Source organism: Mus pahari, chromosome 13 (genome assembly GCF_900095145.1).
Source record: "Mus pahari chromosome 13, PAHARI_EIJ_v1.1, whole genome shotgun sequence".
Classification (NCBI taxonomy): Eukaryota; Metazoa; Chordata; class Mammalia; order Rodentia; family Muridae; genus Mus; species Mus pahari.
The window spans coordinates 52,005,206-52,020,146 of NC_034602.1; positions in this window are offsets into that span (position 1 = coordinate 52,005,206).

Sequence of the window (14,941 nt, forward strand, 5' to 3'; positions counted from 1 at the left end):
GGTATTTTCTTTAGGGAATAAACCACCAACTAAAGAGCACACATGGTGGGACTCATGGCTCCAGTTGCATATGTAGCAGAGGACAGCCTTATAGGTCATGAGTAGTGGGAGAGGCCTGTTAAGGCCCTATGCCCCAGTGTGGGGGAATGCCAGGGGAGTAGGGGAGTAGGAATAGTGCAGTAGATGGGCTGGTGTGCAGGTAGATGGGGGAGGAGATAGGGGGAGGGTGTTTTTCAGAGGGAAAACCAGGAAAGGGGAAACATTTGAAATATAAATAAAGAAAAGACAGTATTGAGTCAAGTAACTCAGACCCAGACCCAGAAAACCAAATGTCTCATTTTCTCTGTCCCCTGAGGTTCTCTCCTTCTAACTCTAAATATCAATCTTTTTTTTGAGTTATTTTTTATTATATATTTTCTTCATTTACAATTCAAATGCTTATTAAGTCTGTTAACAAGCACCTAATCCTCAAGAGACTGGAGGCCCCAGGGTGTTTAGAGGTCAGGTGGGATGGGAGGTGGGGGCATCCACATGGAGATGGGGTGGGGTGGGGAGGAGGTGTGGGATGTGGAGCAGACAGAGGGTGGGGGGGGTGGGGAATGGAATATGGAGTGTAAAAAATAAATTTAAAATAAAATAACTTTGTTTTTTAAAAAGGAAAAAAATAGTAAATCAGAAATAATTGGTGTAATAGAGTTTCATTTCCTTATTCCTCAAGAAATTTTATAGTTTGGCACTAATTTCTTTTCTGACTCCTTAATTATTCAGAAGTGTTTCTTAAGTTTTAAATATTATTGAAACATAGATTTTTGCTTCTGTTACTGATTTTCCTATTATTTTCTGGTGTGTGTGTGTGTGTGTGTGTGTGTGTGTGCACATTTGATTATCTGTATCTTTGTTAACTGTTTGCTTCTTTGTTTGTTCAAGCCAAGCACCTACCATAGACTCTAATTTCTAGAATCACAGAATTATAAGGGTATAAAACATTCAGATTTATTTTGTTCCTTGGTGGTCCCTAAAAGTTAATTACTATCACAAGATGGCCTCATGTAGAAAAACTCATACAGATCCATACATATGAGCCTGTACAAAACTAGCTTCCAAATGAATCAAAAAATTAAACATAAAAACACACTGAAAAGACAGAAGAGAAAATGAATAATAACCTTGAATACCTTGGCACAGGAACAGACTTTCAGAATAAAACTCCATTAGCACAAGACCTATGTTCAACCATTAAGAAGTGGAGCCTGATTACTGAGAAACCTCATGGCTGCTGAGCCCAGTGTGGTCCTAGTGAGGACAGAGTGACATGGTTCCTACCTCTGGGACAGGATCCTGGTATGAGTTTCCATGACTGTTGATGGCTTCTGATGGCTTACGGCTTGTTTGTGTAATGATTTCTAGATCCACTCGAAGTGAAGGACTCTTTCTTTCTGAGGAATGTCCTCTGTTAATGTTAATGATTCCATAATAATTAGAAACAGCAGGCGTCCAGGAGTTGGGTGTAGCTTTGTCTCAGCAAAATAATAAATTCTGGGACCTTCAGGACAGCCCTTAAAGCTATGGAAAAGAGCTCTAAATACATTAGTTCAACAATATGTAATTTCTCTACATGCAAGAAATAAGGATGCAATTCGAATTATATGAGGTTCTTCATGGATCTAAAGAAAAGAAGTAACTACACTCTGAGCTCCTTATTGGAAAGATACAAAGACAGACAAATAAAAAGGCAGATCCATTCCTGTATTCAGGATTAGCCTTAGGACTGATCATAGATAGGCTCAGGGGTGATGGAAATGGTAATTTGAGGGCAGGGTCCCACCCAACTCAAATATCTTCTGTGCTTAACCAAGGCAGACAGATCTCTAATTATTTTGCAATGTTAAGAAACATATGTTTGCTGTCTTCTAAGAATCAAAGGGCTGGGGTCATGGGATGCTGATTCATGAGATAATCGAAAGGAAAATCTGGAGTAAATGACTGGATTGTTATATAAAATAAAAGATGTGATCTGTGTTCTATAGAAGATGAACTACTCAGAGAATTTTTATGATTAAAAAGAGAAAAATGTTTAGAGAACTGACACACACAAGCAAGGAGAATATGAACAAACAGATCTCTTAGAAAAACAAGCAAGCAGAATATGGGTAGAAATGTCCATAGAGAAAGTATAAGGGTCTGAAAATCACTTAAGAACTTCCCCTGATTCAGATAGTATGCAAAAACAAGGAGTGTTTTATTCTGCAGAAAAAAACAGCACGCAGGGGTCAATCATTCTTTGAAATGGCGACCCAAGATAAAGGCATGCAGGCCTTCTTATAGGGAACCAGGGGAAATCTTTAGAAGGATTAGGTAATCTAAATTTTCATTGGTGGGTGCTAAGGGTGACCAGTGGTCTACATTCCTATATCATGAGCTGAAATAGGACTGTCTAGTGCAGATGGCCCATTGTCAGACAAGATATTTTCCCATTTCTCTGGTTGTCACCAGGCTGTTTTTTGGGAGAGGGTTTTATGATCTTGTTCTGAATTTTATGGTCTGTTCCTACACCATAGTTTCTTGGACAATTTTTATGACCTAGTTTCTGAAACTTATGGTCTATTCCTGATGCTGATGCCTTAGGGCCTTTTTTGAAATCAGACTTGGTCCTCAAAGTGGAGACAAATGGTGTCCTTAAATGGGGACAAATGTGGTTTTGTAGTGTCTTTTCTAAAGCAGAACAGAGACAAGCAGACTGAAAAACCTGTATCAAGTAGTAAACAGGTTGCAACTCAGATCCACAATTTGACTTCGAGTTATTCTTTTCACCACTCCCACAAACTCCCACTCTCAGAACCCTTCTCTAAGCTGAGGCTGAGCTTGGCACATGGCAGAAGGAAACCTTCATTTGAACAATCTGGCAGCCTATACAATCAGAAAAATTTGACCAAGTACACATCTGGTAAAAGGCAAATATCCAAACTATATAAAGAACTCAAAAAAAAATCCCAAAACAAAACAATTTAAAACAAACAAATAAACATCTATGTATCAAGAGCACAAATATCTCAATCTGAAAATGGGATTGTAAATCTAAGCAGAAAATTCTCAGTAGAGTAACCTCAAATGACTGAAAAGACATCTCAAGATAAGTTGATGTTCTTAGCCATCAGGAAAATGTAGATCATAAGTACTTTGAATTTCATTGTACACCTGTCAGAATCAGAATAACCTGCCCTAGATCACCAAGCAAATGACACCCTGAATAGGGAAGATGTGAAGTAAAAGGAGATTTTACTCCAGAATTTATTTGACACCAGAAATAAATTGCTTATATGAGTGAAAGGTCATATTACTGTCTCTATGGAAATCATTGTCCCAGTTCTTTGAAAACAAACAAACAAACAAAAAAAGGAATAGTTCTACCTCAAGATCCAGCTATACTACTCATGAGCACATACCCAAAGAATGATTTATCATACAATAAAGACACATGTTTAACCATTTTCATAGCTGCTGTAGTCATACTAGTCTAAAGTTGGAAGCAATCTAGGTGTCCAGCAATGAAATAATGATTCAAGAATATGTTTTACATTTTAAAAATTGAGTTTTGCTTAAACATTAAAAATGGCATCATGTGCTCCCAGCTCCGCAAAGCTTAGATGTGCCAGGGTTGGGGTATACCCTCAAGGTTCCAACCCTTCATAGGAAAAGGGAAGGTGAGTGAACAAAAGATTATGGGAGGGGGTGACCAAGTGAGTGAGATATAAAGTGCAGTGTGTGAGATATAAAGTGAAAAAAAGAAATCCTATAGAAATTCTAAAAACCAATTACATTATAAAATTTCCAGAAAAATGGATAAACCAAACAAACCAATAGTATTGTGGTTTTGCCGTTGGTTCCTGGGCTGTCTCTTCTCTTCTGGATTTCGGTCCCATGTAGTGGAGTGGGTCTTAAGTCAATCAGTTATAGGTTGATTACTCCTACAACTTTGTGCCACCATTGCCCTAGCAGACAGTACACATTTGTAGACCTAAGATTTTGTAGCTAGCTAGATGGTTATGTTTATTGGTTGATAGCATGAAGAGTACAGTCCTGTACCAGAGACACTAACAGTAGGGTGAATGGCTCAATGTAGTCAACAACTGAGTTCTCCATGTTCTGAGTTATGTAGATGTTTACTTCAGCAATAAGGTCTTGCCATCAGCTTTTCCGATAAAACTATAGTTGTGGCATTATCTCCATTGTTTTGGTTTTTCCATGGAACCCTTTGCCAACAACCTAATAGGAGGAAACTTAATGTCAGTACTAGTAAAAGTCATGACTATTTGAGACTGTCTTCCCCCTTACTTGGAAATGTCATTTAGATCACATTCATATATGTGTATATTTGAGAAAGATTTTAATGGATTAGGCATCTATTCTATTCTTAAAATGGCCCTACTTAATTATTAGTCACACAGCTATTTGAAATTGCTATAAATCAATTCATCATTGCATCACTTTATATCTGGGACTCTAAACTCATGTTCCCATGATGTACAAGTGCCTCACCATCTCCCATCCCTCTTTCATCTTTCTTTTGATCATTTGTTCCTACTCTACTCTCTTATCTTATGATTTGGTACACTAAATTAATTCACTCTGAAATTTGTGTTTCTTTAAAATGAATAAGTCATACCCATTGCTCTTCAGTATGTTTTCCTAGTGTCCCTTCTACTAGCTTTATTGAGGGCTAATTTTCTGAGTTTTTATGTGCTTCTGAAATTTTTTTTCTTTTAAACTAAAATGTTATGATAGGAATTTCACTCTTGATTTCTCTTCTTTTATCATAAAAATGCTAAGAAAATTGTTTTAGGGACCTATCTTCCAGGCTAGTAATACCTCTGAGCTTATTTACTCTCTTTACATACTATCAATGTTTTGCCACTGTTACTTGAACCTCAAAAATTTACACCATAGTATTAAATTGAACACCAGAGTCTCACAACATTTTGAAGAGAGGATAATTAAGATTAACATTCAGTATTTGTGTTTCGTAGTTTTATTTGTAAAAAAAAGTATTGTTTTAATTATTATTATACTTTTCTTCTAAATATTCGAAAAAGTCCAATAATCCATCCAGTGGACTCTTTATACCAAAACCAAAGCTCTTAAAAACAATTCCTGAATCATCTCATGAAATGAATATTTTTTACATTTTTCCATATTTTATACATCTAATAAAGCCATCATCAAAAATTATAGGCTTACTTTAATTTTCTGAAACTACCTGAAATACGTTAATTAATTTATTAATTTAAATAGTACGTCAAATGTTATATACACAGATGTTAATATCAGCTTCACAACATTAATTTTAACAAACTTCTCAAAGTCAGTGTTAAGCAGAACGGTAGGCAAAAAATTCTGTTATGTTCAATTCCTAGCTTTTATTGGAAAGAACAATTTAATTCTCAATTTTATTTATAACTTCATAAGTTATAAATATTATAAATCCATGCAGAATTCACTTGAAGTTTAGCTTTTTCAACTTGGCTAAAGACTACCTTTAAATTTCAAATCCATTTAATTTTCCATTTGAAAACTTTAGTTGAAAACAGTTTTATTAGCTTCCTGCTTATTCGCGGCAGTACTTGACTTGGTAAAATAAATTTCAGGCTTTTAAAATTGAACTCAGGAAACTCACAACCATTCAGAATATACCCTAGAGGCAACATATAGAAATAATGGGACACAGATCTTAAATGGTCTTATAAGCTTTGTCGATGAGACTTTCTTTATAACGTCATTTTCACATTCCCTACTTACCCATATATGTGTATATATTGTATATATATATATTTTTTTTCCTGAAAAATATATACAATTCCTGAAAACCATAAATTATGGAGATATTATATTTATAAATTATATATAGAAATCCTTATAATTAATTTCTTATATAAAGTCATATATACCTATAAATTCAACAAAATAAAAAATTTCTTTCATTTCATTCTGCTACTGTACAAGCAAAACTGGGAAGAGCATATTAAATTCATGATTTCTGGTTTGTTCTGTTTGCTTAAGAAGATATTGACTGAATAATCCTGTATGTCAGCAATTTTTGAAGGAGAGCTGACTTTTATTGTTGTTATTTAAAGCAGAATATGTAACAAAGTACCAAGATGTTCTCTCAGTCATTCTCAATGATATTTTTTTCCTTGTGAGAAGATTTTCATTTTTCTTTCTTCCTCTGTATTTCATTTCCTATTCAATGCAGGTATCATATGCATGGGTTTTCCACAAAACAATTGTTGAATTAATAAATACTTAAACAGCAATAATTGTGTAGCTGTGGTGCACAATACTTCATTCAGAGAGTATGAGAAAAATGAAAACATCCACAGTACACTAATGAGAGGATCCATGTGGTGTAGGTGTTTAGTGCAGACAACTGGGAAGAGGAGAACCTTTGGACAAGGACCGTGATTAATAACAATTATCATTGTATGCCTGTAGTTCTTGAGTAGGCCTTCAAACATGCATGCCTCTGCCTGGAGTTTGTACTCCCTAGATTCTAATTGTGTCTTCTTGACCACATCTCTCAAATTATTTGGGAACATGAAGCATCTGGACCAAAGAAGTCTTTTGTCCCTTCGAGCTGTTCCATTCCCTGTATTCTCTCATATGGTATCTTTCTAATTAAACTCCTTGATGCTAATTAAAGCTGAGAATAGAACAAATGCTACAAGATGAATCCACACTCCCTTCTGTTAAACTTAGTGAGCTATGCAGGCCTGGGTTTTTGAATATTTCCCCTAATTAGGATTTCATTGACACTCTCACCCTGTCATGTGTACATAATCATCAGCTCCATAAAAATGATTCCAGATCATAGATCATGAAATACCTGTCTATAATCACAAGAATTTTTTTTTTTTCTGCAGTTCTGCAGTGTCCTGAAAAGCTGTGGCTTGGCAGATGGCATGATGCAGAGTGTAATTTGGCGTGCTATGTCTATCAGCCTGTGGTAACCCTTAGGCATCTTATCTCTATAGGAAACAATGATGATGGCCAGGACAACATGTGGTGACCCATGGGAACATAATCACGTTAACTCTTGACTCTGCCAACACAACACGTGGCCTTGTTATTAGCATTTTCTTGGAAACCAGCATCCACTGAACAGAAATTTGTTGGACTGTTAGATTGCTTCTGGTTGCTTTGTTCATTCTTCCATTAAATTTAGCAGAGAATGTGCTGTGGTGGTGTGAAATTGGACGCCTGTCATCTGATTGGCCTCACCTCTGCTGCATGCATGGATGACTGGATGACTTAAATTCACATTTGTTAGTTATTCTCTTTTCTCATGCAATTCGAAATCTGGTGTTTCTTAATATTTTCTATCTGTGTGCTATAGGGTTACATTACAAATGAGCTACAAAGCATGAACAAGACAAACTTTCATGCTTATATTTCAAGTATAAAAGACATATGAAGTAGAGAGACATAGAGATGTCTATATTTGAGTATTTTGGATATCAGTGACTAAGTATTTTTTTTCCTTTTCTATTTCTTTCTCCCTTCTATTTCAAGGTCTTAATAGATTATTTTATGTTCCAAATTATATCATTAAACACGTAGAGTGAACTCCATTTTTTTTCTAATGGAGAAAAAAGTAATGTTAAATAATTTTATGTTTAAGTGTAGTTTATAATATACTTGATAAAGTCTATTTGACCCACTTAAAATATGTCTTAGAGATAAAACAAGTTCAGAACTATTTACTTATCTTTTCTAAGAAAATTAGAGACTAAATAAGGCACGTGAAATTAATTTTATTCTTTTAGTTGATATTTGTCTAATCTGCATGATAAAGTTGATTTTGCTTAACTGAATTGAATCTTAACCTCATAAATGAAGGCGAGGTTCTAATCTGAGGATCTGATAGAAAGGATAAAACCTTACCCTACTTAACACTGTACAGAATTTTAGCTTCCAATCCTCATTAAATTTGCAAAGGGAGAGATGATACCTCTCTGTGGATGTAATTTGCGTGACATAACAAGTGATATATATTTTCCATGACATAAGTGATATTGATCATTTTCACAACTAACTTGAGTCCTGTTTATGTTAACCTTTGATGTCTATTTACTCATTTCCTTAGCTCACATTTCTCTTTTGCTCTTGAAAAAAAATACAATATATTATACCCTATATTTCTCCTTTCACACCTCCTCCTCTATCTCCTCTCCACCTCAACCCTCTACCAACTCTATGCCTTCTTGCTTTCTCTTTTTAGGAAATGGACAACAAACTATAAAGAAGGGAAAATTTGTATAAGAAACACACACACAATAATACTGTCAGAAGGCTAGCAAGATGGAAGAAAGAAAGAAAGATGGAGGGAGAAAGATGGAGGGAGAAAGGGAGAAAAGGGGGAAAGAAGGAAGAAAGGAAGGAAGGAAGGAAGGAAGGAAGGAAGGAAGGAAGGAAGGAAGGAAGGAAGGAAGGAAGGAAGGAAGGAAGGAAGGAAGGAAGGAAGGAAGGAAGGGAGAAAAAGCCCATATGATGCAATATGAAAAAAAGTCTATGAAATACAATTGAGTTCATTTTATTATTTGTAGTCTATAGCTGGGAATAGCGTCTCCCCTAAATGTGGTTAATATGCCCAGTGAGACTACATTAGAGAGAACTATTTTTCTTTTGCAAACGGATACCAGCTGGAGATGGCTTCTTGATTTAGGATGGGAGCCTCTGTCCAATACTCATTCTGGAGATCCTGTGTCTTAATCCTGGACAGGCCTTACGCATGCTTTGTACTCTCCATAAATTTATATGTACCTCAGTCTTATTGTATCTGGAATATATGCTTTCTTTGAATTCATCCATTCCCTCTGGATCCTATAATGTTTTCTCCTCTTACAGAAAGAGTCTTGAGCCCTGATGGAAGGGATGTGAGGAAAAATCACATTTCAAGCAGAGTGTTTCAAAAATTACTGTCACTTCATATGGCCCACTTTGGGTTCTTTATATTAGTTTACATAGAGTGTAAGAGGAGATTTCTCTAATAACTACTCTGATGATGACAATTTATTCATGGCTACAAAAGAATAGCATTGGGGTCATTTTATTGTTCTGTGCCTTTAATGGAAAAATACTATTTCTTTTTTCATCTCCGTCTAGGGCATGAGTGGTGTCTTGCATGTGTTTCATCCCATAGAGTGGCTCTTAAAGCCAATATGATAATGGGTGGTTATTGCCACAATCTTTTCATCATGATTTCACCAGCATATCTGGCAGTAAGGTCACCATAGTGGTATGCAGGATTTGAAGTAGAGTTGGTGGTTAATTTTCTCCTTTGATAGCAACCAGAATAACTGTCAGCTCCATGAATACTTGTCAGGAAAGCTGACAAAGAAAGTTAGGTATCAGTTTGAACAACTCAACTGGATGTAATTTAGTCCTGTCAATGAATGCTTTACTTGGTGGTAAAAATTGTACAGTTGGGGCCTTTTTCTCCACAAGTATTTGTTAAGTTCATTTAGATTTCCTTTGTATGTGTATAGATTTTAAGAAATGTCTACAACAGTAAGTTTGCAACAACCACTCATAAAACAACAAATGTTCCATATTGTTAGCTATCATTCCCTGTATCCTTTTCCTTGTCTTCTCTTCCATCCTCCATACATTTAATCATCCTGTACCAATCTAATCTTGCCTCTATTAAATTTTTACTCTATTTCCCCTTCCCTAGAAGATTGCCCTTCTCCACTAGTCCCTTCTGTGGTTATAGGGAATGTTGTACTCTTATCAAAGGTGTTAAAGCTAATATCCACATATAGGAAAATATGCAATATTCATCTTTTGGCATCTGAGTTGGTTCCCACAAGATGAGTATTATTTACTCTATCCACTTAGCTTAAATTTTATAATTCCCTTTGTTTAACAGCTGAATAATATTCCATTATATAAATATGCCACATTTTAACATGCTATTTATCCACTGAGATAAACTAGACTGTTTCCAATTTCTATTACAAATACAGAATAAATATGGAGAACAAGTATTTCTGTAGTAGGATGTAGAATCCTTTGACTATATGCCGAAGAGTGGTGTAGCTAGCAGGATCTTCTGGTCTATTTATTTCCAGCTTCCTCGGAACTAACACACTCTTTATATAATGTTTTTCTCATTTTCAAAATAGTTATTATTTTGTAACCATTAAACTATTTAACCTCACTGGATTTTTTTGGAGGGGGTGCAAAATAATTACAAAAAGTAGAGTTTGAAAGTTTCCTGTCATTCTGTAGATTATTTCATTCTGTTGGCAACTTTCTTTTCCAGATAGAAACTTGCAGGGCAAAGTAATCTTAATTGGACTGTTTTGCTTCCCGCTTCCTTTGTGGAGGTATTACTGAAAGATCATTGCCAGGAGCAACTTCAATGAACTTTACGTTTTATTCTCAAGGGTATTTATTAACTTGGAATAGATGAAAGTCTTATTTCCCACTTTTTTATGTGGTTGTCAAAGTCTTCAACATCATTCACTGGAAATAAAAGATTTGTCAGACATAAGTGTGTAGATTTATTTCTAGTCTTTGTATTTTGTAATATGTTATTATTTGTTTTTGATATAGGTATCATCTTGTTTTAGTTTCAGGGGTAGTATGTTTATGGATCATCTACTGGTATATTTTATATTATGTTTGTAGTATGTTTATATCATATGTTGCTATATTTCTGGTTTTGATTTTGCTGAAAACTGCTCTTCTTTTTATGCTTCTGTACAATTTATAAGGGATAGTTTTATACCTTGCTGAAAAATATGCCACTGGACTTTGATAGGAGAATATTTTTTTCTATATATTGCTTTGAGCAGATTAGATAATTTGACACTACTAACTCTGAAAATGCATAAAAGTCAATATTTTAAAAATTCACTTCTTCCCTCTTTCAACAATTTTCATAGAGGAAAATGTAAGTTCATAAAGCTACTGTCATCCTAAAATTAATTAATTAATATTTTAATAATTGATTTAAAATAATTTATAAAATAAAAATAATTAACTCTTATAATAATTTGGTACAATTAAGATAATTATAATTTTAATATAATTAAAGAAATACTTATAAATCATTGATGATTAACTTAAATTAATTATTAAAATAAATAAATAAATAAATAAATAAATAAATAAGAAGCTATCATAAGAGTCAAAACTCTACTTCTGGTTTTATATTATGAAGAAATTTAAACAACATTTTAAAGAAATATCTGCATCTAGAGAGATGGTTCAGCAGTTATAATCATGGAAGTTATTCAAGAGGCCTGAACTTTGTTTTCCAACGCACTTACCAAGCCACTCTCACAAAAACTATAATTCTAGCACCAGGAGATTAAATTTTTCCTCTTTCCAGCAGAGACACTTTCATGTGTCTGTGTTTGTCATCCATAGACACACACCTGGTCACATATACTAACAAAAATAAAATAATGCTTTATAAATAAAGACATATTTACATTCTTAGCTTCATGTTTGCCTCATTCATAGCAGAAAATGTATCGAATAGGCTTACATACTTATCAATTAATGAGTGGAAAAATAAAGTATGCCATATTTACATGGTGGGTTTTTGTTCATCTTTAAAATTAATGACCATCATTTGTAACAATGTAGATGGACCTGGGAGATTGTACAAAATTCAGTAACACAGAAACAGAATGACAAATACTGATTTCACCTATATAAATAATCTAAAAAGATTGAATTTACAGAAGCAGAGACTATCATAGTTTTGGAGTTTTGCAAAATGTTCACGGAGTTTCATCTAGAAGAATTAAATCGAGAGATCTATCTATGGGCATCAGATCTAAAGCTTTGTCTTGATTTGGCTCCCAAGGCTGTACTTCCAAACCTGAGGGACCGTGCCTTCAGCTGGTTTCTGTTGGAGTTTTAATAAAGAATTGCCTTACAACCAATGGCTGGGCAGGAAGATGGAGGTGTGACTTTTAGCTTGCTTTAACAAGGGACCAAGGTGTGTGTGTGTGTGTGTGTGTGTGTGTGTGTGTGTGTGTGAGAGAGAGAGAGAGAGAGAGAGAGAGAGAGAGAGAGAGAGAGAGAGAGAATCCAAAAATAAGATCGAGTACATTTGGGGATTGATAACTACTACTCAGGTTTCATTTTGTTTTGTTCTCTGTTTGCTTGCTTTCAGGAAGATTTTTACTTTGTGTAATTTGAAACTAGAGAGCCTTCTGTCTAAACCCCCTGAATAGTATGCTAAAGTGCATGGATTACTACACCTGAGAGATTTTTTTAAAAATTATTTTATTTATTTACCGTCCAGTCGTTGTCGTCCGCAATCGCCCCCTCACAGTTTCTCATCCCATTACACCTCTTCCTTGTCTCCAAGAGGGAGCTCCCCTCCAGGTTTCCTCCTTCCCTGGGGCTTCAGGTCTCTGGAGGATTAAGAGCATCTTCTACTGAGGCCAGACCAGGCAGTCCTGTATATGGGACAGGGAACTTGGAACAGCCCTCGTGTGCTCCTAGTTGTTGGCTCAGTCTTTGGGAGTGCCTTGTGGTCTGAGTTAGCTGAAACTGCTGGTCTTCCTATGAGGTTGCTCTTCCCTTCACATTCTTCAATTCTTTCCCTAATTCAACCACGGGGGTTCCTAACTTTAGTCCAATGGTTGGGTATAAGCATCTGCATCTGTCTCAATCAGCTGCTGGTAGGGCCTCTCAGAGAACAGCCTTGCCAGGATCCTGTCTGTAAGCACATCACAGCATCAATAATAGTGTCAGGCCTTGGTTCCCTGCAATGAGATGGATTCCAAGTTGGGCCAGTCATTGGACCACCTTTCTTCAGTCTCTTCTCCATTTTTGTCCCTGCAGTTGTTTTACACAGGGACAATTCTGGGTCAGAAATATTGACAGTGTGTTACTAACCCAGTCCCTCCACTTGAGGCCCTTTCTATCTCCTGGAGGTGGACTCTTTGAGTTCCCTCTCTCCAATGTTGGACATTTTTGCTAAGGTCACCCCTATTGAGCCCTGAGTCTCTCAACTTCCGGGTCTCTGGTATTTTCTAGATGGTCCCTCCACCTTCCACCCCCTGAGGGTGCTTATTTCATTCATTCTCTTGGCCCTCTGGGCTTCTGTTCTGTCCTCCCCACCCCCCACCCCCCGAGGAGCACTGGGTTATGCACAGTCTGGTTTACAGTCAAGTTGAGAGCTGAACCCTAGGACCCAGTAGTTATAATTTACCTACATGGGACAGTAGGCATTCCCTAATATCTTCTGGACTCAAGGCTCCTGTGGAGGCTACCGCCCCCCACAGCCCCCACAGGAGAAGTGTGGCTAGTAGTCATGTAGACAATGTCCCAAGCTTCTGACCTTCCGGCTACACTCCTCCCCAGTTACCTAGCAACAGTAAAGATAACGGCACACCATAAGAGGGGCTGCTTGGCCCCACCTTGCTCTCTTACTCCTCTTCTCTCCCCTTGATCTTCTCTATCCTCTTACTCTCTCCCTCTCTAGCCTTTCCTCTTTCACTCTTTCTACCCCTTTCCTCCTCTTGGCCATGGCCAGTCTCTCTCTCTCCACCTTCTCTCTTTCCACCTGCCTTTCTACAATAAAGCTCTAAAACCATAGACTGTCTCTTTTTATTCAGGCCCACTGAGCTTGGATGATGGGATAGTCTTTCCTATAATGAGCTGTTTCTAATCTCCCGATGGAAAGCCTTCCTGTGCTCCTGTCAAGGCCCTGACTAAGGATTCTTGCCTGCATAGGAACCTCTCTCCTTCTGCCCTCTCTCCCATAACCCCGGGGCTACAGTGTGTCCCCACAGGGCCCCCAGTTAGGGGCTGCTCCTTGTCAATTCCCCACCCCAAGTCAAGTGGGGTCAGTGGCTTAGATGCCCGCCCAGGGCTGAGTGGAAAGTGTCTGGCAACCCTCTTGAGTCAGCCTGCCCAGAGCATAGGAGGAACTCTGGCTGGACAAGGACTATCCTCCCTCCCCCTCTTTCCCCTGCCTCCCTTTAGTTCCAACATCCCCCCATATCTGATCCTGTTCCCCTTCTCCTCCCCCTCCCATCTTACTCTAAAGTCCCTCCCTTCCTCTACCTCCTGTGATTATTTCCATCCTACTCTAACTGGGATTTAGGTATCTTCACTCGGGTCTTTCTGCTTGTCTTCTTGCAGTCTGTGGATTGTATCCTAGGTTTTCTGTAATGTTGGCTAATATCCACTTATCAGTGAAGTTTTAAATATCCACTTTCACTTCCATTTTGCTTTATGGGCCTGTGCTTTATTCTTCTGATATTTTCTGAAGAGAACAGCATCATTATAACCTGTCTTGAATGCAGTCATATCAGTCAGATATGCTGGCTGAAAGTGTGCGAATCTGATGTGGTATTTTTATTGTGAGCCTCTGGCATCATTTCACCATTATAAACTTCAGGCCAGACTTTTAGTCATGAATCATAATGACCACTTTCTCTGAAAGCTTCAGTAGTCAATCAGATAATCATCTATCTTGATTTTATATTAGTTCTCTAAGATTTTTATAGAATGTATTTCATCACACCCCTCATCCTCTCCCTCATGGGTAACAGAGAATTTTAAGTAAAGCTAAGGATGATTTCCAGATTGATATATTATAAAAATATTAAAGCAGAGGCCCATGTGGTGTTAACAGAATCCAGTCTCATATTTCTTGTATTCATGTTTAATAAACTTCTGCCTTGCCTTATTATATTGTTGCTTTCTTAATCACTCTTCTGTTGCCAATAACCTAACACTATAGCGTAAGTAAGTGTTAAGGGAAGGAGATACATTTGGTTTATCCTACTGGAGTCTGACATACAATCAAGGGGTCACATCTGTTGGTGGCCATCTGGCTGGCAATCATGAGGTGATGCTAGGCATTCATTGAAAGAGACAAGTAGACAATTTCTTGGTTCCTGTGTAAATT